The 21,990-nt window shown below is 45.4% G+C and overlaps 1 long non-coding RNA gene across 1 annotated transcript in view; it reads right to left on the bottom strand.

The window, feature by feature from the left end:
• LOC137644099 (uncharacterized) overlaps positions 1-19,834 on the bottom strand; it is a 609,282-nt gene extending 589,448 nt beyond the window's left edge. Inside the window, exon 1 of the long non-coding RNA XR_011045129.1 lies at positions 19,565-19,834. This is a non-coding gene — a long non-coding RNA (uncharacterized lncRNA). The remainder of the gene's footprint in view (positions 1-19,564) is intronic.
• Between the last annotated feature and the right edge of the window lie 2,156 nt (positions 19,835-21,990).

Genomic DNA, 21,990 nt, shown 5'->3' with positions numbered 1-21,990 from the left:
CTGAATTACTTTGTAACGTTTTGGTTCTACTAAGATAAAACTTCAGAGCCCTTACAGGGCATAAGACTTTCAATTTCATTCCCAACAACCTCCGATAGGTTGGGAATTTCAAATGACTTCAGCCATGGATGAGATGGTCGCTCATTTTTGGACAGGAAACCAAGCTGCAGGGAGCACACAGATTTATTGGAACAGGAGCCAATATTTTTGCTGAAGGCATGCACTTCACTGACTCTCTTTGTGGTAGCAAGGCTCACTAAAAAGAGAGTTTTGAGGGTAAGATCTTTGAGAGAAGCTGAGTTTAGGGGTTCAAATCTCTCAGACATATTTACTTGCTTATTGCTGTCCTTCGAATCGAAGACGACGTTCCTTGGAAGTTTCAAAAGACTTGAGAAGGTCTTGAAGATCCTTATTATTAGACAAATCTAGGTTTCTGTGTTTAAACACCGAAGCTAACATGCTTCTATAGCCTTTAATAGTTGAGGCAGAAAGGCTGCGGTTATTTCTGAGAGGAAGCAGGAAGTCCGCGATCTGTGCTACAGTGGTATTGGATGAGGAAACAGAAGAGGACTTGCACCAGTCTCTAAATACCTCCCATTTAGATTGGTAGATCCTGATGGTAGAGGATCTCCTCGCCCTTGCAATCGCTCTAGCTGCCTCCTTCGAAAACCCTCTAGCTCTAGAGAGTCTCTCGATAGTCTGAAGGCAGTTAGACGAAGCTTTGATGGAATCTCTTTATGCGAGGCTGACGAAGGAGATCCATTCGCAATGGTAAACTTCTTGGAACGTCCACCAACCATTGATGTACCTCGGTGAACCATTCCATGGAGGGCCAGAGGGGAGCAACCAACGTCAACTTGGTTCCTTCGTGAGAGATGAACTTTTGAAGAACCTTGTGTAGGATCTTGAATGGCGGAAAGACATAGATTTCTAGATGGAACCAGTCCAGAAGAAAAGCGTCTATGTGGGCTGCCTCTGGATCTGGGACTGGAGAGGAGTAAGTGGGAAGCCTCTTTGTCAAGGAAGTCGCAAATAGATCTATGGTAGGGCGACCCCAAACCCTCCATAGCTTCTCGCACACGTCTTGGTGAAGCGTCCACTCCGTGGAGATGACTTGACCCCTCCTGCTGAGGCAGTCTGCTCTCACATTCTTCTCTCCTTGAACAAATCTTGTCATAAGGGAGATGTTTCTTTCCTTTGACCAAATGATAAGGTCCTTTGCGGTGACGAAAAGGGAGTGAGAGTGGGTTCCTCCCTGTTTTGAGATATAGGCTAAGGCCGTGGTATTGTCCGAGTTCACTTGTACCACGTTGTTCTTGATCAGATTCTCGAAACTTTTGAAGGCCAGATGGACTGCCAGAAGCTCCTTGTGATTTATATGAAGTCTCTTCTGATCTTTGGACCAAAGACCTGAGCATTCTCGATTGTCCAGAGTTGCTCCCCAACCCATGTCCGATGCGTCTGTATACAACACATGGTCTGGGCTCTTGGGGGCCAGTGAGAGACCCTCTCGACGTCTGAGGTTGTTGTCCCACCAAGCCAGGCACGTCTTGATTGAGCTTGAGATCGGAATGGAAATAGCCTCTAAGCCCTTCTCTTTGTTCCAATGTTGGTTTAGGTGGAACTGAAGAGGACGCAGGTGGAGTCTTCCAAGGGAGACAAATTGTTCTAACGATGATAGGGTTCCCACGAGGCTCATCCAAACCCTTACTGAACAATTGCTCTTCTTCTGAAAGAGACTAATTTTTAACAGAGCTTGCTCCAGTCTTGTGGGCAATGGAAAAGCCCGAAAAACTTGACTCTGTATCTCCATCCCCAAATATAAAATCGTCTGGGATGGAGTCAGCTGTGACTTTTCTTTGTTCACCAGGAGACCTAACTCTTTGGCTAGGTTCAATGTCCACCTGGGATCCTCCAGACAGCGGTGGAAGGACGACGCTCTGATCAACCAGTCGTCTAAATAAAGGGAGGCTCTGATCCCTGACGAATATAGGAAGCTTGCTACATTCCTCATGAGCCTTGTAAAAACAAGAGGAGCAGGGCTGAGGCCGAAGCACAGTGTTCGATATTGGTATACTTCTTTCCCGTGCATGAACCTTAGATACCGTTAAAAGGTTGGGTGAATCGGGATATGGATGTACGCATCCTGGAGGTCGAGAGAGACCATCCAGTTGCCTTCCCTTACTGCTGCTAGAACAGATTTTGTTGTTTCCATCATGAACTTGGTTTTCATAATGAACACGTTTAGTGCACTCACATCTAGCACCGGTCTCCAACCCCCCGAGTTCTTCGGAACCAGGAAGAGACGGTTGTAAAAGCCTGGGGACTGAAGGTCCAAGACCTTCACCACCACCCCCTTCTCTAACAAAAGAGACACCTGATGTTACAAGGCTTGCCTCTTTGCTTCCTCTCAATACCTGGGAGAGAGGTCTCTTGGAGTATGTACAAGAGGAGGTTTCTGTACAAATGGGATTTTGTAACCCTCCTTTAATAAGAGTACTGACCACTGATCCACTCCCCTTCTCTCCCATGCTTGCCAAAAGTTCGTCAGTCTGGCACCTATTGCTGTCTGAAGCCGTGGATAGTCAGACTCTGCCACGGGAGGACCTGGATCCTCTTCTCTTACCTCGCCTTCTGTCAGGGCGAGAGGTGCCTCTGTTGGAGGCCCTGCCACGAAAGGGAGGAATAAATCTCGAGGCTGGAGTATCAAACTTGGGTTTGTTGCTGCTAAAGGATGAGGGCAAAACTTTGCGTGCTGTTTTGGCCACTAGATCATACGTATCTTTCAACGCAAGAGACGACGCAATATCTTTAATAAGCACTTGTGGGAACAGAGTATTCGATAGAGGAGCAAACATTAACTCTGACTTCTGGCACGGAGTAATTCCTAAAGAAAGGAAAGAACATAAAGATTCTCTTCTCTTTAACACTCCTGCAGTGAAAACAGCTGCAAGTTCGTTGGAACCGTCCCTTATGGCCTTGTCCATACATGACATAATTTGGATGGCAGTATCATTGTCCAAGGGAGAAAACTTTTTACTTAAAGCTCCCAAAAAACCAATCCAAAAATTAAAAACTTCGAAAGCACGAAATACTCCTTTCAATAGATGATCCAGTTCTGAAGGGGTCCATAAAATCTTGGAGCGTCTCATGGCTAGACGACGGGGAGAGTCTACCAGGCTTGAGATGTCTCCCTGGGCAGAGGCAGGTACTCCCAAGCCGATAACTTCTCCCGTGTCATACCATACGCTGGATCGTGACGCTAACTTAGAAGGAGGAAAAGCAAAAGCAGACTTTCCTAAGCTTCTTCTGGTTGCCAACCAGTCTCCCAGCAAGCCCATGGCTCTCTTGGAGGAGCGAAAGAGCACTAACTTCGTATACGAAGGTGTCGTAGCAGTCAAACCTAACGTAAACTCAGAAGGAGGCGATCGAGGAGCAGCAGTCACAAACTGAGTTAGAAAAACTTCTCTAAAAACACTCATGATCTTTCTAAAATCAAGGGATTGTTGGACAACCTTAGGTCCTTCTTCCTCTGTAAGGATCCCTAAAGGAGCATTAGAAGAGAGAGGATCATCAATTTCTTCTTCAGAGAAAACTTCATCTGATACAATTAAATCCTTATGAGAAGGAGAAATCCCCGAATGTCGCGAAGGTAAAGCTTGACAGCCTACATCTACTTGTATCTGGGAAAAAGTTAAGGCAGGAGGGTCGACGTCACATCGTGACTGCAGTGACTGTCGATCGACTACACGCCGTGACTGCAGTGACTGATGCTCGACGTCAAGTCGTGACTGCGGTGACTGCAGCTCAACGTCACGTCGTGACTGCTGTGACTGACACTCGACGTCACGTCGTGACTGCGGTGACTGCCACTTGACGTCGCGTAGTGACTGCGGTGGCTGACGTTCAACGTCATGCCGTGACTGCAGTTCAAAATCGAGGCTAGACTAAACAGACCGACGTTCGTCACGTCGAGATTTACGCTCTGAATCTCGCTTAGCCGCAAAGCTAACACTGGATTTAACATCAGAATGACGTAACACTTCACGCTTAGATGGTTGAAGACCTGACATGACAAATTCGTAGATAATTTGTATTTTTCCTAACTATACAAACCTTAGCTATTTAATATGGGTTATTACTTCGGAGGAGCTGAATGACGAGCCATTAGATTTTTAACGAGGGTTTACTACCCCACCGCTAGTTAGCGGGGGGTAGGGAGGGGTAGCTTGCTACCCACCCACCCCCCTCACACACACCGGTGAATACTTCACTTTGCTTAGAGGTAGGACTTCACGAGGGATAGGGCTGGCAGGCAAGTTTGATTAAATAGCTAAGGTTTGTATAGTTAGGAAAAATAAAAATTATCTACGAATGTCATTTGTTCCGTAACTGAAATACAAACCAAGCTATTTAATATGGGTGACTCACCCCTTAGGAAGGGTGGCAAGTCCCTGCCATACTGGCTTTGGCTTTGCCCGGGGACTCCATATTTGAGTGTGTAAGTACTCAGGAAATAAGGACTCCCTGCACCTCACTAGCATTGCTGTGCAACTGCTGCGGCCTACATAAACTGTGTGTGAAGGTGAGAAGAGTGACTTGTCCTAGGAAGTTGACCTGGAGTTCTTCAGATGGAAATCTAGGCTAGGACTCTCTCAATACCACCTCGTCAGGGTACGGGGATGCGACAGTATTAATCTTAATACTAGGAACACAAGGGAGCATGGTTTACCTGCAGTGGTTTGAGGTCAGCTGTGCAGAGAACCCAGGATGCTGCTTTCTCCGAGGGAGGAGAGGATGAAGAAAAGAATAAGGGCCAGACAAACCTTTTCATTCATGCAGACTAAAACCGGGTAACAATGCCCTCAACCTTCTGCTACCTGTCGATTAAGGAGCCTGAGGTTAGACCAGCTGTTGTGCAGCCACCACAGGGCTGATAAAGAACGTATCGAGTCTCCTGTGTCACGTCTTGCAGGTAGTGGGCTGTGAAGGTCATCTGACGCTTCCACACCCCAGCTTGCAGGACCTGCGTCACTGAATAGATCTTTTTGAAGGCCAGGGACGTAGCTATGCACTGACATCATGTGCTCTGGGGGGACGTGACGGAGGAGGGTCAGGATTCGGAGGAGGGTCAGGATTCAAGGCTAGGTGTATTTACCTTGCAAATCCAAGCTGAGATGGTATTCCTGGTGACCCTCCTCTTCGTTTTCCCAGTGCTTACAAACAAGGCTCGCACTTCGGGACGAACTGCAGCTGTTCTTTTAAGATACAACCTCAGACTCCTTACTGGGCACAGTAAGAGATGGTCTGGGTCATCTGTTACAGAACAAAGACTCGAAACCTGGAAAGAGTCGAACCTAGGGTCCGGCACTCCCGGATTCTGAGTCATGGCAACAAACTCAGGGACCAATCTGAACATTACCTCCCCCCATCCCCTTGAATGGGCGATGTCGTATGAGAGACCATGGAGTTCGCCGACTCGTTTGGCCGAGGCCAAAGCTAGCAGGAACACCGTCTTCCAAGTATGGAGGCGATCTGAAGCCTGGCGTAATGGTTCGTAGAGAGGTCTCTTCAGAGACCTGAGAACTCGAATTACGTTCCATGGAGGAGGTCACACTTCCGACTGAGGGCAGGTAAGCTCATAACTCCGTATGAGTAGAGAAAGTTCCAGCGAGGAAGTAATGTCCACTTCTTTGAGCCTGAAGGCTAACCTTAAGGCTGAGCGATAGCCTTTTACCGCCGAGACTGAAAGGCGCATTTCTTCCCGCAAATACACGAGGAACTGCGCTATTGCTGGAATAGTGGTATCGAGAGGAGAGATACCCCTTCCACGACACCAACCACAGAAGACTCACCACTTCGCTTGGTAGACCCCTGCGGATGACTTGCGCAGGTGTCCAGACATCCTATTCGCAACTTGTTGCGAAAATCCTCTCTCAGCGAGGAGGTGCTGGAGAGTCTCCAGGCGTGAAGTCGAAGCGAAGCTACGGCTTTGTGGAAGATGTTGGCGTGTGGCTGTTTGAGTAGCTCGTGATGTGGAGGGAGTTCTCTCGGAGGCTCCGACAGGAGTTGCAGAAGGTCCGGAAACCACTCTGCGTGATGCCATAGCGGAGCTATCAGGGTCATCGATAGATTGACCGATATTCTGGCCTTGTTGAGTACCCTCCTCATCAGACAGAACGGGGGAAAGGCGTAAACGTCGATGTTGTCCCACTGTTGTTGGAAGGCATCTTGCCAAAGAGCCTTGGGGTCCGGGACTGGGGAGCAGTACAGCGGGAGCTTGAAGTTCAGCGCTGTAGCGAACAGATCCACAGTCAGGGAACCCCACAAAGTCAGGACTTTGTTGGCTACTGAGGATCCAAAGACCATTCGGTACTCACTATCTGCGTCGCTCTGCTCAGACTGTTGGCGAGCACATTCTTTTTGCCTGGAATGAAGCGAGCTGAAAGTGTGACCGAGTGGGCTTCGGACCATCTCAGTATCTCTACTGCAAGATGGGATAGCTTTTCCGAGAAGGTACCTCCCTGCTTGTTGATATAAGCCACTACTGTGGTGTTGTCGCTCATCACCACCACAGAGTGGCCCGCCAGGGCCTGATGGAACTTCTGAAGTGCCAGGGATACGGCCTTCATTTCTAGCAGGTTTATGTGGAGATACTTTTCTAATTCTGACCACAGGCCTGAGGTCCTGTGGTTCAGAACGTGGCCCCCCACCCTGTCTTTGATGCGTCCGAAAACAACATCAAATCCGGGGGAAGGACGAGAAGATCCACTCCCTTTCGTAAGTTCTCGTCTGCTAGCCACCACCGAAGGTCCGTCAGTTCCGCAGGACCCATAGGGATCAAAGTGTCCAGGGAATCGTGTCCTTGATTCCACCGAGACTTGAGTCGCCACTGGAGGGATCTCATTCTGAGGCGACCATTGGGAACCAGATGGACCAAGGAAGAGAGGGGGCCGAGGAGACATAACCACGTTTGGGCTGGAAGTTCTTCTCGTTTGAGGAAAGGCCTTGCGACCTTCCTCAGCCTTGCTATCCTGTCGTCTGATGGGAAGGCTTGGTGGAGATTGGTGTCTATGACCATGCCTAGGTATACAAGTTTCTGAGAGGGCTGCAGAGAGGACTTCTCGAGATTTACCATGATCCCTAGATCCTGGCAAAGCTCGAGAACCCTGTCTCGGTGGCGAAGAAGGGTTGCCTCCGAGTCTGCTAGGATCAGCCAGTCGTCCAGGTAACGGAGGAGACGGATACCGATCCTGTGAGCCCACGATGAAATCAGGGTGAAGACTCTGGTGAACACTTGAGGAGCTGTGGAGAGACCGAAGCACAGCACCTTGAACTGGTAGATCTTGTTGTCTAGGCAGAATCTTAGGTACTTCCTGGAAGACGGATGGACTGGGATCTGGAAGTACGCGTCCTTCAGGTCCAGTGTACACATGAAGTCTTGCGGTCTCACTGCAAGTCTGACCGTGTCTGCTGTCTCCATGCTGAACGGAGTCTGTCTGACAAACCCGTTCTGAGTCGAGAGGTCAATGACTGGTCTCCAGCCTCCAGACGCCTTCTTTAAAAGAAAGAGTTGACTGTAGAAGCCTGGGGACCCGTCTACCACCTCTTGGAGAGCGTCCTTCTTCAACATGGTCTCGACTTCTGCCCGGAGGGCTTGCCCCCTTACTGATCCCAAGGTAAGGGAGCTCAATGACACTGGCCTCGCTGTCAGGGGAGGTAGAGAGGATGTGAACGGGATGCGATAACCCTGAGCGATCACGGAAATCGTCCAGGTATCTGCCCCGAGTTGCTGCCACCTTAACGCAACTTTGTAGGCATCCCCCTACTGGTGGACATGCAGGGGGACTGCCAATCCTAGCGTTTACAGCCACAGCCGCTCCCTCTAGGATTTTTACCTCCCCTGGAGGACTTCCTGCCCTTCCTGTCCTTGACAGGAAAGGGCTTAGACACCTTTGGCTTCGCTGCTGTAGTCTTTTTCGTATTCTTAGCTGGACGGGGCTGCTGGGTTGCTGGAGGTTTGTAGGGCCTATATGTCAGGGCCCTATGGAGGAGTGAGTCTTGGTTGGACTTCCTCCACCTCTCAACGGCTAGCTCCACGTCCTTAGGCTCAAACAGACTCTTACCGAGCACGGAAGAGTGTCTGAGCCTGCTAACGTCGGAACTGGGGACCTTTTGGTGGAACCTCTCGGCAACTGCGTCTCGACGTTTCAGGATCGTATTGGCCCACAAGCTCGTGACTTGGTGGGCCAGAAACTCGATGGTCCACGTGCTAGAGAGTAAGAAAGTCTCCAGTGCCTTCCTGGTGCTTTCTTTGGACAGGTCCTCAGAACGCACCAGGATGCCCAGAGACCCCAGCCAGATGTGAAGCCACGAAGTTGCCTGCATGGCACACTTCGCCACCTTCTCTTGGCTTAGGATCTCAGTGGCAGAATACGAATTCTGCCGGTTGGAAAGTCTCTCAAGAGGGACTCCCCCAGTGAGTTCTTCCACAGAATGGTGAATGGGAAGACTCAAACAAGTCTCCTCTAAGGTCTGGTGGACTCGAGGAGGAGGGAGAAGCTTGTTACCGGCGCTGGATCTGCTGGAGGAGGCAAGCTCAGAGAGCTGGCCTTCGACCTTGTCTCTGGCACTCTTCATCCCTTGTGACCAGGGCAAGGCTGCACTGGCCCTAGAGGGGTTCTGGGTGCCATAGACTCGGTCCAAGACCGTGTCCTTTCCCTCACGAGGAGGAATCTCAGGGTCCGGAAACCCGTTGAGATTTCTCATGAGGGTCAGAACTTGCCAGAACGCATGTTCTGACTCTTGATGCTCTCCTCCCGAAGGGCTAGCAGCAAAGTCTCCAGTCCCCAGAGGCTCTTCCTCGGGGGCCACGTGGACATTCTCCAAAGGTCTAGCTGGTTCCTGTCTTATCCTTGTAGAAGACTTCGGCAGTCTTCGAGTCCTCCGGCTCCCTCCTGGGAGGGATACAGGACTCTAACAACAATGGATGCAGGCTCCTCTCCAGTCCGGCGTGAGGAGACTTCTCAGGGAGAGGCGGTGTTTCCCCCATAGGTGCGATGGGGGAACGGACCGGCTCATCCGACTCCCGAGGATGGGAAATCCTCATCCGCAGGGGAGGGAGAGAAAGTCTGTGGAGGAGAAGGAGCCTTGTGCAAGGATATGCGAGGAGACAGTTTAGCCCTCGGAGAAGTCACCACGGAGGGGATTCCTCTCTTCCTCTTCAGGGGAGACGAGGTAGCCACTGCTTTGTGACCTAGTTCAGAGAACACAGGCTTAAAAGCCTGCATGAGAGCTCTGACTATGGTACCAAACCAGGGCTGTTGGCTGACAGTCCCTCTGTTAGACACTCCCTCTGGAGGGAAGGGGATCGAACGATCCCGAGGAGGAGTCGACAAACGAGGGTTCGCCTGAGCTGAAAGAGAGTCCTTAGACCTGTCCGAAAACCTCCCCTCCTCCGGCGAGCGCGCTGTTCTGCGCTTGCGAGGGGGGGAACGAGAAGAAGATCTGTCCGCTTGAAGGCCCAGAGGTCGCACGCGGGATCGCGCTGCCGATCGCGGCGAGAATCGCGCTGGTAGTCGCGCGATGAGCCATGCCCTGGATCTCGCGCGGCAGGAACGCGTGGTACAGGAACTTGGCGCGCGCGTGACCGCGCGGGCATGAGAGGGCGAGGGCACGCGGGCGCGTACAAGTGACGGCGAGGGTGTGCGGCGCCCAAGAGCTGGAGCGGGGGGCGGTGTTGAAGGCAGGATAGGGGCTGGAATGTGAGCAACCTTCTGCTCGCGTGTGCGCGGCCACGCAGGAACCTGCTGGTGAGCCCGTGCGGGCGAAATTATGGGGCGTACGTGCGCAGGAGAAATATCCCTAGCGCGTGAGTCAGGAAGCACGGGGCGAGGGCGCGATTCCGCAGCCTCGTGAGGGCGCAGGGGTGACCTTACGCGCTGGCGCGTAAGAGAACAATGCGCAGGTGGTGCAGGAACTGCCCTCTGAGGTGAACGAGGGCGCGCTGGACACACAGGGGTTCGTGGGCGCGTATGGCGCGCATCAGGATGCGGACGCAAGGGCGTGTGCTGAAGGGATGGGCGCGCAACCAGAATCGGGCGCACTGGTGTGCGCTGCTGCGATGGAAGCGCAGGGTGCGCAACAGGATTCGGGCGCACAGGTGTGTGCTGCTGGGCTGGGGGCGCGTGGCGCGCAACAGGATACGGGCGCACAGGGGTGTGCAGTTTAGAGGGAGGCAGGGGGTACCTGTGCGCACCCGTGCGCTAACTTAGGTACCTCCTGTACTGTGCGCTGGGCTGTAGGAGAGCGCTGGCGCGTTGGTGAGCGCTGGCGCGTTGGTGAGCGCTTGCGCGCTGTGTCAGGAACTACTGCAATGCGCTTAACTCCAGAAGGGCGCTGGGGCCCTGGAGAGCGCTGACGAATTGCAGGAGGGCGCGCAGGAGATCGTGGGCGCGCAGGGTTACCCTGGCGCGCATGAACAGGTGCAGGAGCGTGCACGTGCGCAAGGGAGTGCAATGGCACTATGTCAGGAACCGCAGCAAGACGGCACGCAGGGGGTGCCTGGCGCTTAAGGGACTGAGGCACAGTTTTGCGCTCAAGTCCCTTGTGCCCCGAAGGGACTGGTGCCTGTACAATGACAGGATCAGCAGCCTTGAATGGTGATGGCAGGACAGCAGGTCTGGAGGGTGACAGGTCAGAGGGGTCCCGAAGGACGACCTTCCACCGAGGGAGATCGCGAACGATCTTCGGAGAGGTCTAAGGTGGTAGATGACAGGATCGGAGAACGGTGAGTCTCCTCAGCAGAGGACTGCGAGGATGACGAGCCGAAAAGGCGCCTCCTAACTCCCTTGTGAGGAGAAGGAAGACCTCTACGGCGAAGGGGAGGACGAGCCTTCCGCCTTATACGCCCTCTAGGGGCCATAGGATCAGCAAGCTGACCTTCGTAGGGCCTCCGCAGAGGAGTCTCTGTAAGTGAACTCCCCGGGAGGGGGGGAATCACAAGCAGGAGAGACCGTAGGACTAAGTTCTGCCCTCGAAAGAGCTTCGGAGGGGGAATCAGAGCCTTCAGCTACCTCAGCAACAACAGGAGCAGTTTGATCCGACACACCGGAGGCCTCTGTTATAACAACGTCGACGATAGACAGAGGATCAACGTCTGCTATCGCCGGCGATTGTTTAACAGCTGCTCCCAGCTTGATCATATCAAACAGGGCTTCCTTGGAGGGCAAACCCTGAAGCCCCAAGGAAGTCCAAAGCTGCAACAAATCACGGTTAGGTACAGGGAAATCAATATCCTCCTCCGAGGGAGGAGGGGCAGCTGCCTCGCTATGGGAGGCAACTACCTCTCCCACACCCCGGGATCGGTCAACTGAACAACGGTCTACACTCCCCTTCGACGGTCTCTCGGAAGCGACCGATCGAGTGGGAGCTTCGGAGGAGGTTGGGGCAACGGAAGAAGAGGCCTTGGGATTTTCTCTTCAAAGAAGCCTTTGAAAGAGAAATATCCCTTTTGGACTTCTTCTTCCGGCGCCGGGCAAACCTCTCTCACTGGGAGGTAGACCACTCCCTACACTCACCGCATACATTACCCTTTTCACACCGTTGACCCCTACAATGAGGACACAAGGTGTGAGGATCCGTGTCTACTGCCGACATAAAGGTCCCACAAGGGCGGTCAGGTAAACCAGGACACGTACGCATGATGATAGAGGCCAACTTCACACACTCTGAGAAAGAAAAAGCAAAACAGATTAATGGCAGTCAAAGCGAGGGAGAGAGCAGACAGGTCTGTTCTCCGCCCGAGCCAAAAGTAAAGTGAAGTATTCACCGGTGTGTGTGAGGGGGGGGAGCAAGCTACCCCTCCCTACCCACCGCTAACTAGCGGTGGGGAAGTTAGCGGTAGTAAACCCTCATTAAAAATCTAATGACTCGTCATTCAGCTCCGCCGAAGTAATAACCCATATTAAATAGCGTGGTTTGTATTTCAGTTACGGAACAAACTCGTTTAGCAGACCCGTGACGCACTGCAAGCAAAGGTTCCTGACGAACAGAAGCAGGACCGTAGGCCTGCATTAAGGAGGACAGCTTAGACTGCATGTCCTGCAAAACACTAAGTTTAGGATCTACAAAACTCGGAACAGACCTCGATTTCGGGAACGTCTGTTCATAAACGTCAGCACTATCAACGAGAGACGCAGTATTAAGGTCACGTCTGGAACGACCAGAAAGCACAACGGGATCGTGACTCTTAGAATGGGGCTCCGGGGCCACAAAAGTAGACGTTAAATATGAACGTTTAATCGGGGAACCTTCCTCTGAAGAAGGAATACATTCGGGGCTGCTACAATGACTACAGCCAGGACGGATACTCTGTTCTGAAGGAACTAACTTTCTTTTTAAAGGTCTCGAAACCTGACGCCAGGATTTTTTCTTTACAACCGAGTCATCGGAAGAAGAGGAGAACTTAGTCTCGCCTCTCTTATGGTAAGGACGTGCTTGAGGAGCAACATCTGTAACCTCTGAGGGACCATCTGTTCGTTGTTTAACGCCTATTGCTACCTTTGGTCTTGTGACATTCCTTCTCCCAGGGGCTGGGGAGCTTGAAAGAGGTCTCGGACTGGGTGAGCGACAAGCACGAACAAACGAACCCTCCGCATTAACACTGAACAAAATTTTTACCACTTTTCACTTCAACACTTTTACTTTTCAAAATTTTGACATCGGACATAAGCTGATTTCTGTGCGAGGCCAGCGATTCGACCTTTTCACCCAAAGCATGAATTGCCTTCAACATATCTTTAAGAGAAGGTTCATTAATGCAAGTAGGGGTTCTGAAACTACCACTACAGGGGGAGGAAAAGGTTCAGGGGCATGGGAAGAGGACAATTCTAGCGAAAGAGAAGAACTTCTTCTACGCCTATCTCTCGAGTTTTCGAGTACAGTGAACCCTCGTTTATCGCGGTAGATAGGTTCCAGACCCGACCCCGATAGGTGAAAATCCGCGAAGTAGTGACACCATATTTACCTATTTATTTAACATGTATATTCAGACTTTTAAAACCTTCCCTTGTATGTAGTACTGTTAACAAACTACCCTTTAATGTACAGAACACTTAATGCCTGTACTACAGTACCCTAAACTAAAACAGGCACAAATATTAAAGGCGATTTTATATCATGCGTTTCCTAAACACGCCAAAAAGCACGATAAAAAATGGCAACCAATGTTTTGTTTACGTTTCTCTGATCATAATGAAGAAACAAACGCATTTAGTGTACACATCTGTGTATAGGTTAGTTTTTACATCGATTATATTGATTATTCAGTACAGTATGTTGATTTTGTTATTACCAATGTTTTACTTAATTTTTCTTAGGACTTCCAAAGGAAATGTTTTTCTTTATGACGCCGCCTGAAACGACGGCGTCATAAAGTACGCTCAGTAAACAAAGAAGGCATTTAACGCGCATGATGAAAGTGATAAATAATGATATTACAGTAAAAGCTTTTAGAAAATATGTTATTACAAATATTATTTACCGTATCTATATAAAATCATACAGTACATACTGTACGTAGCAAAGCAGGAAAACAATTTATGAGAGAGAGAGAGAGAGAGAGAGAGAGAGAGAGAGAGAGAGAGAGAGAGAGAGAGAGAGAGAGAGAGAGAGAGATCGTTTTACGTACGTAAATGTAAATTTTAAACAAAAAAATATGATAGGTTACAACATGTATACTCTTCAGACTTTTAAAACCTTCCCTTTAACTTAATGCATACAGTACTAAACTAAAACAGGCACAAATATTAAAATGTTAGAATATTAAAGTAAAAAATAAAGATTGTTACTGTACTCACCACGAAATAAGTTAAAGAAAAACTTGAATGATGATGGCGATGAATTTGCTGCACAGTAGAAATGATGATGATGAAGCTGATGATGTCTTCTACTGTGCAGCCAATGATAGTATTTTACGTCTCTTCAGAAGGAAGTGTCTTTTCCTGGGACACCTCTTCAACTTCTTCCTGGGAAACTTCTTCAATTTCTTCCGAAGGCGTACTAGCAGGAGGAACTGGCTCTTTTTTGCGAGGCTGGAAGAACATTGTGATCGGAAGTTGCTGCCGCTGCTTCTTTTTTCGCTCTAAGAGCATCTTGTAGGGAGTCTTGTCTTCATCGATCTTGTTGCAGAATAGCATAGACCGAACCATATCCTCGTCCCACTCTTGCAACACTTCTTTTACCTCCTTTATATGGTTGCAGACCTTGGCAAGCCGTTCTAATGTTAAGCCCGTTTCTTCGACATTTTCTTGGGTCTCTTCCTGTGTTTCACTCTCTTCTTCACTGGCCGATTTCGTCAGGTCTTCTAGGTCTGCGTCAGTTAGCGGCTGGGAATGGCAGTCCAACAACTCGTCGACGTCTTCAGTCGTCATGTCGCCAAACCTGTCACCTCCAATTATGGCAGCCAACTGCACAGATTTGCGTATTGCAGAGTGCTGGATTTCAGACAGAGTAAATCCATCGTCGTCGTAAACAATCTGGGGCCACAACTTCTTCCAGCTCGCATTCACGGTTGCAGGTTTCATTTCTTGCAGTGCCTTCTGAATGTTCTGCAGGCACGTGGCTATGGTGTACTGCCGCCAGTACGCCTTCAAATTAAAATCTTCATCTTCATCTTCTTGGGCAGCATCCACACACGCAACGAGGTCCGCCAAGGTATTCTTCGTGTAGAGGGCCTTGAACGCCCTGATAACCCCCTGGTCCATCGGTTGAATTAATGACGTGGTGTTGGGTGGCAGGAACTCAACCTGAACGCCCTCACGCGACAGGTCAGTTGCGTGTCCACCAGCGTTATCCATAAGGAGAAGGATCTTGAATGGCAAGCCCTTCGAGATATTGACTGACTTGCGGGATGAAACACTGGTGGAACCAGTTGGAGGTCAGCATCTTCGTAATCCATTCTTTTGGATTATGCATCCAGTACACGGGAAGGAGATTCTTATTCTTATTTTTCAAAGCGCGAGGATTTTTCGACTTGTAAATAAGCCCCGGCTTTAGCAAAAATCCAGCAGCATTGCCACACATCACGAGGGTAACGCAATCCTTGAATGCTTTAAAGCCAGAGGCTTTGGCTTCTTCTTTGAACAGGAAAGTTCGCGACGGCATTCTCTTCCAAAACAAGCCGGTCTCATCCATATTAAACACTTGTTCCAGCTTGTATCCACCTTCGGTGATAATATTCTTGAACGTCTCGTTCACGTAAGTTTCAGCAGCGGCAGTGTCAGCGGAAGCAGCCTCGCCATGCAGGGAAACGCTTTTCAGGGCGAAGCGTTTCTGAAACTTCGCGAACCATCCTTTGCTGGCGGAAAAACGTTGTTTCTGACGCTGGGAATCAGTGGATGTCCCTGGTTGAGGTTCATTTACATCATCATTTTCTTCAGCATGGTCGCCATCGTCGTCTTGAGGTTCCTTTGCCGCAAAATTCTCATACAAGCTCAAAGCCTTGGTTCGGATGGTGTTCGTATCCAAGGCTATGTTCTTCTTCCGGCAGTCGGCAATCCACACTGCTAAAGCACCTTCCATGCGTACGATCGTTTTATTACGCGTGGTAACGACTCGCTTCGCTGATCTGCTAAAGGTGATGGTAGCCGTCTTTCTAATGTTCGCCTCGTCCTTCTTGATATAGCGAACGGTGGATTCGTTGACTCCAAAATGGCGGGCTGCGGCCGCGCAACTTCTACCGTCTTTTAACATATCGAGAAGCGTCACCTTCTCAGCAATCGTCATCATCTTTCGGTGGCGTTTAAGCTCACTACCAGCCTTAGTAGAAGCAGAACGCTTGGGAGGCATTGTACAGTAGGGTTTAACAGAAAGTTCAACAAAAAGTTCAACTTAAAACAGTCATGCACAGCACAGATTAAAGTTCACAATAACTTAACAACATCTACACTGCGATACGGCGGGAGACAAAGTGACCGCGAATACGTAGATGCTGCGGGTTGGAGATGCGGGCAAAACACCAATCACAGGATAGATAACAAAACTTAGGTTCTGATTCGTCATCTATCAGCGCTTGAACCAATCACAACCCGTCTTATATGCTACGTAGGTTACCAATTCAAAGTACAAGGTACCCTACGTATACAGTAATAATAATAATAATAATAATAATAATAATAATAATAATAATAATGATAATAATAATAATAATAATAACAATAATAATTTTAGTAACAACAACAATAATAATAATAATAATGATAATAATACAGCTTTACGTACGCTATTTTACGCTTGTTTTGTTGTAGGATATCTCTCTCTCTCTCTCTCTCTCTCTCTCTCTCTCTCTCTCTCTCTCTCTCTCTCTCTCTCTCATACGCTTATTCGAGATGTGAATTTTGCAACAAAGAATATTATTGGATGCAGTACTATGTACGTATACATACAAAAGATTCATGGAAAAGATGCACATCCATTACATTTGTAGTACAGTAGTAGCCATCAGCAGCCTTACACCATTCTAATATGGTATGACTGCATCTGATTTGCGTTTCATGTTCGATTTAATTTTACTACGTACTGTATACAGTACTGAATTATTGTATGATCACATTCTCTTTTCGTGTTTTATTTCTTTCTGTACTGAATTATATGTCATATGTAATGCAATGAACAATCAGTAAGAGCAGATATTACTAATTACAGTATTAATGGAATTACAGGTAACGAAATATCGTATTTGGGGTCTTCAGATATCGCGGTATTTTCGAAATTTCCGGAAAATCCGCGATATGTATATGTATATGGGTTATGAAAAAAACCCGCGAAGTGGTGAATCCGCGATGGTCGAACCGCGAAGTAGCGAGGGGTCACTGTATACTTATCATATTCTAAAAACTCAAATTCAGATAAAACCACACACTCCTCGCATCGATCCCCTAATTGGCAAGCTTTGCCTATACAATTAACACAAAGAGTGGGGATCGATGGAAGCCTTTGGAAGGCGCCTGCTACAATCCTTTGAACATTTTCTATAAACAGGAGAAGGGTCAGTAGGAAAAGGGTCGGCCATTATGGAAAATTCAAAACGGGATCCAAAATCAAGCAAAGTTCAGCAACAGAAAATCAAAAAAGGGATTCAAGAGAATTCGAGAAAAATCCAGCACAATGAAAGCCAAAAAACCATTTACAAGTACTTCACCAATTGCAAACTTTTAGGTTTAGCGCGAGCATGGAACCAATGTTGACATTCCAATTGGCAGAGAAGAACTGGAGATTATCGGAATATGTTTAGTATCCTGCTGACAGTTGGCGCTAGTGTACACCCAGCCAACCAGCATAGTGATCGGCCGCGAGTTTTGAATCTGCCGACCGTCGGAGACGTTAGCTACATATATATCCACCGGCTAAGTTAAATATTTAAAATATATATATATATATATATATATATATGTATATATATGTATATATATATATATATATATATATATATATATATATATATATATTGTGTGTGTGTATATATATATATATATATATATATATATATATATATATATATATATATTGTGTGTGTGTGTAATTAACATACTAACAAACAATTCCCTAAGCTGCTAATTTAAGGAAAGCAGTACCACTTATTTGCATCAATAGTTTGTGTTTATATGAAGTTATCATATTATAGAAAACAAAATTATTAAAAATTTTCCATCATTTTACACACAGTACTCTGAGCTAATGATCATATCTTATTCATAATACTGAAAGAGAATCTAACACCCACTTCAAGGGAAGGGCTACACAGGAGAATGTTCTAGAGTTGGTAAGGCTACGATTCATAGAGTAATTGCAATTTCAAGAAATAGAATGACAAAAGAATAACCGACAAACAGCAAACCGTGATCCCTTCTTGACAAATAGGATAAATGTCAAGGCAGATAGGTTAACATTTAATTAATAATGAGATATGGCTTAAATGGTGGTGAAAACTTTTGAAGCAAGCGGACTTGAATTCATACAAGATTAACTTATAATTTTTAAAACTAATTTTGGTGAATTTAACATAAATTCTTATTAAATGCTATTTGACTCACCTCATATGCAATACATGAAGTGAAACAAACAGCTTTTATCCTATAGCCTATATTTTTCAGTATTCAGGAACATAAGAATTTATCCTAAAATGGGAAATGATAAATACTGCAACAAATTCATGTAAATAAAATATTTCTCTATTACTTATTAACGCTTAGTACGGTCAGGTGACCAGCTCGGTTAGGATGTGATAAGAAAAGTTAGTTAGCTTGCATACATGTATATCAATATACAATTTAATACCCACTTGGTCAGGTTAGGTGTAGGGCTATATATATTCCAGTAAGCTCTTGCTGCAATAAGTGAATTTACCCTGTATTGCTGCTTATCATTTCTTGATTTAATATCCACTAGGTCAGGTTAAGTGTATAACAGCTATATATAATAGCCAGGCTTATCATAATGCCCTAAGTGTGGTTAGCCTACATTCTTGTAAATCATTATGATTCGATGCCTATTGGGTCATCAGGTGTCTAAGGGCTATAAATAACACAGTGAGGAATATCCTAATGCCTTACGTGAAGTTAGCCTGTAGCCGTGTTTATCATTATACAATTTAACACCCACTAGGTCAGGTTAGGTGAATAAAGGCTAAACAGTATATAATACAATCAGGTTTATCGTAATGTTATTTTGGTTAGCCTGCATCCCTGTAAATCATTATATGATTTAATGCCCACTGGTCAGGTCAGTTGTATGAGCTAAATATAATCTAGCCAGGTTTATCTCAAATACAGTAAGTGATTTTAGCCTGTAGTCCTGTTCATCATTATACGATTTATTACTCACTACGTAAGATTAGGAGTATAGGGGCTATACAGTACATAATAGTCAGGTTTATTAATACCTTCAGTGTTGTGACAATTCTACTAGTTTAGTTTTCCCCATCTGTTAAATATCACTCTTTTCTTCAAGTGGCACCTCCCTTTTATAATTAGATCTAGGTGGGGGGTGGTTGTCTAATCAATAATGAACAATAAAGTAAAGGAATTTTATACAATATAGCGGATTACATAAGCATGTATATGAAATAAATTCATATCCCACATTCGTAAAAAGTTATACCTTTAATAAGAACATTTACTGACTGTCGTTTGGCCCCTGCATTATGTATCAACATATCCCTGCCTTTATAAACTACAATTTTGCTCATTGATACTTTAACTATAATAATGATGAACAAATTACTCTTGATAACGACATATCAGCATATTGAATAATCAAAGACATAAAATTTCATTGCCCCATGTTAAACTATGATTTTTACTTTCACTTCGGTAAGGGCACTGTTCCTACATCATCCGTGTAGCCTAGGTCTATTCATGTTATTAAAATAAGACTATCTCGGCCGCGGACATTTGTGAAATTTTACCTCAACGTCCTTAACTATAATAAAACCCCTCGGCCAAATTCTATTACTAGCCTACAAGAATAAAAAAGCTCTAGATAAAATAATTCATTTTACACTCACCGGCAAGTCTTCATGGATTCTCTGGAGCAGGAATTCTGGTTTCTTTAATTAATGTCCGATCAGATGTATGCCTGGACCTGCATGCATACCCAGTAAATTACGATTACTTTCATAACAGCGGTTGTAAAATGATACATAATAATAACGAATTGAAAAAGTGAACACTTATTGCAAGAAACTCGAATAGAGAATAAAACAATGACCGGGGCGAAGGGGAACACAGTACGCGACGTTGTTTGGAAGGATCAATCAACCCAGGGTTAAACCTGAGTCAACCTACAGCAACAACAACGACTCGATAATAATAATAATAATAATAATAATAATAATAATAATAATAATAATAATAATAATAATAATAATAATGGACATTTCTCAGATCTGTTCATGCCTTCGAAAAATTGCTAACCAAATGCAAAAAGTTACAAACATTCGCTGATTATAGAAGAATTCGTTAAAAAAAAAAAAAAAAGAGATAGGTTTCCCCTGACAAACTTTGAAGCACTTCTCTATTATAGTTATTTTGTCTATATAATAGTGTGGTTTGAAGTCGGAATAGTGTTCATTAATGTCAATTTTAATGTGGGAAAATCATCGAATGAGGAGATAATTAAACAGTCCAAAGAACAAAGACGGGATTGTCGGTAAATTTAAGCTTTGTTTCAAATTGTAATTTCATGACGTTGAAGAGGAAGAGGAAAAAGGTATGTATGGCCATTCGAGAATATATATTATCATAAAAAGTTATACTTTTTTTCAAAACATCATTACATAAAATGATGGTAAACGATTAATTAAAGAAGCGGTGGAAAACAAAATAGGGGACCTTGTAGGAAATGAGTGAAATTCTTTTAGAAATATGCACACACACACACACACACACACACACACACACACACACACACACACACACACACATATATATATATATATATATATATATATATATATATATATATATATATATATATATATATATATATATATATATATATATATATATATATTAGAACGAAAGAGGTAAACTAGTAGAATATAGAAACTAATAACTCGAGAAATAAATATAGGTCTAAAAGGCAGTGAAAGAAAAAAAAAGCACAAATTGAGGTTTGTAGATGGTATAATGGCAGAAGTGATTGACCTACAAAAGAAATAGGTGATCTTAACACTATATAAGGTATTCTGGTCCCTTGACATTTTTCCTCTACATCATAAATCTTTTTTTTAATAGTGTATGCACCCATTCTTTGCATAAGTTTCCAAATGCCTTAATCATTTTTATTGTTAGGTCTGCTCTGGCTTTCCTGCAATTTTGTTTACTTTTACTTTCTTTGTGGCATTCTCGACAAATTCCCTCTTTCATTGGAGGAACAGTTTCCAGTTCTTCACACTCATTCTCAGTACTTGATGGTAATAAAAATAATCTTTCCACCTTCTCTTGGTCCCCCTTACTCAATCAAGATATTTCCATTTTCACATATAATTCCTACCTCTCCTCGCTTATGCATTTCTGTAAATAATCCTTTCTTTCTACAGTCTTCCCATCATCTCATTTTACTCTCTTCTGGCTTCTCCCTACGCGATCACTACCAGTCTCTTTGTTTTCCTCTTTGTTCATCTATATTCTTCTCTTGTTAAGTGGTTGTTATTTTCTTCTCGCCTTATTCTTAGCTCAAGGGGTTAACAACTGCACTGTAATAGTTCAGTGGCTACTTTCCTCTTGGTAAGGGTAAAAGAGACTCTTTAGCTATGACCAGCAGCTCTTCTAGGAAAAGGACAATCCAAAACACAAACTATTGTTCTCTAGTCTTGGGTAGTACCATAGCCTCTGCACCATGGTCTTCCACTACCCTAGGGTAGGCCTAGAGTTTTCCAGCTTGACGATATACTTGGGCACACTATTTTGTTTTATTTCTCTTCCTCTTTCTCTTTATTTTAAGTTTTTATAGTTCATATGTGATATATTTATTATAATGTTATTACTGTTCTTAAAATATTTCAATTTAATTGTTCATTAATTCTCTTTTAGTTTATTTTTTTTTCTTTATTTCCTTTCATCACTGGGCTATTTGTCGCTGTTGGAGCCCTTGGGCATATAGCATCCTGTTTTTCTAACTCGGGGGTGTACGTTAGCTAATAATAATAATAATAATAATAATAATAATAATAATAATAATAATAATAATAATAATAATAATAATAATAATAATAATAGCTGTGAAGAATTTTCTTCACTCTTCTTCTTTCAATTGTATTTTTAACTCTCTTCTACTAATACTATAGCTACCCCTTAAACGTTCTCTTCTACATTCAGTTTTCTTTAAAGAATCATAGGGAGGACTATTCTAAACTAAAACTTGTTGACAGTGGCGCACATGGCATGCGCCATGTGACGTCACAGCGCAGATACGCACAACAGAGGGCCT

Source organism: Palaemon carinicauda, chromosome 1 (assembly GCF_036898095.1).
Source record: "Palaemon carinicauda isolate YSFRI2023 chromosome 1, ASM3689809v2, whole genome shotgun sequence".
NCBI classification, from domain to species: Eukaryota; Metazoa; Arthropoda; class Malacostraca; order Decapoda; family Palaemonidae; genus Palaemon; species Palaemon carinicauda.
Note: the sequence above shows the minus strand (reverse complement) of the source record. Positions and strands in the feature narration are given on the sequence as shown.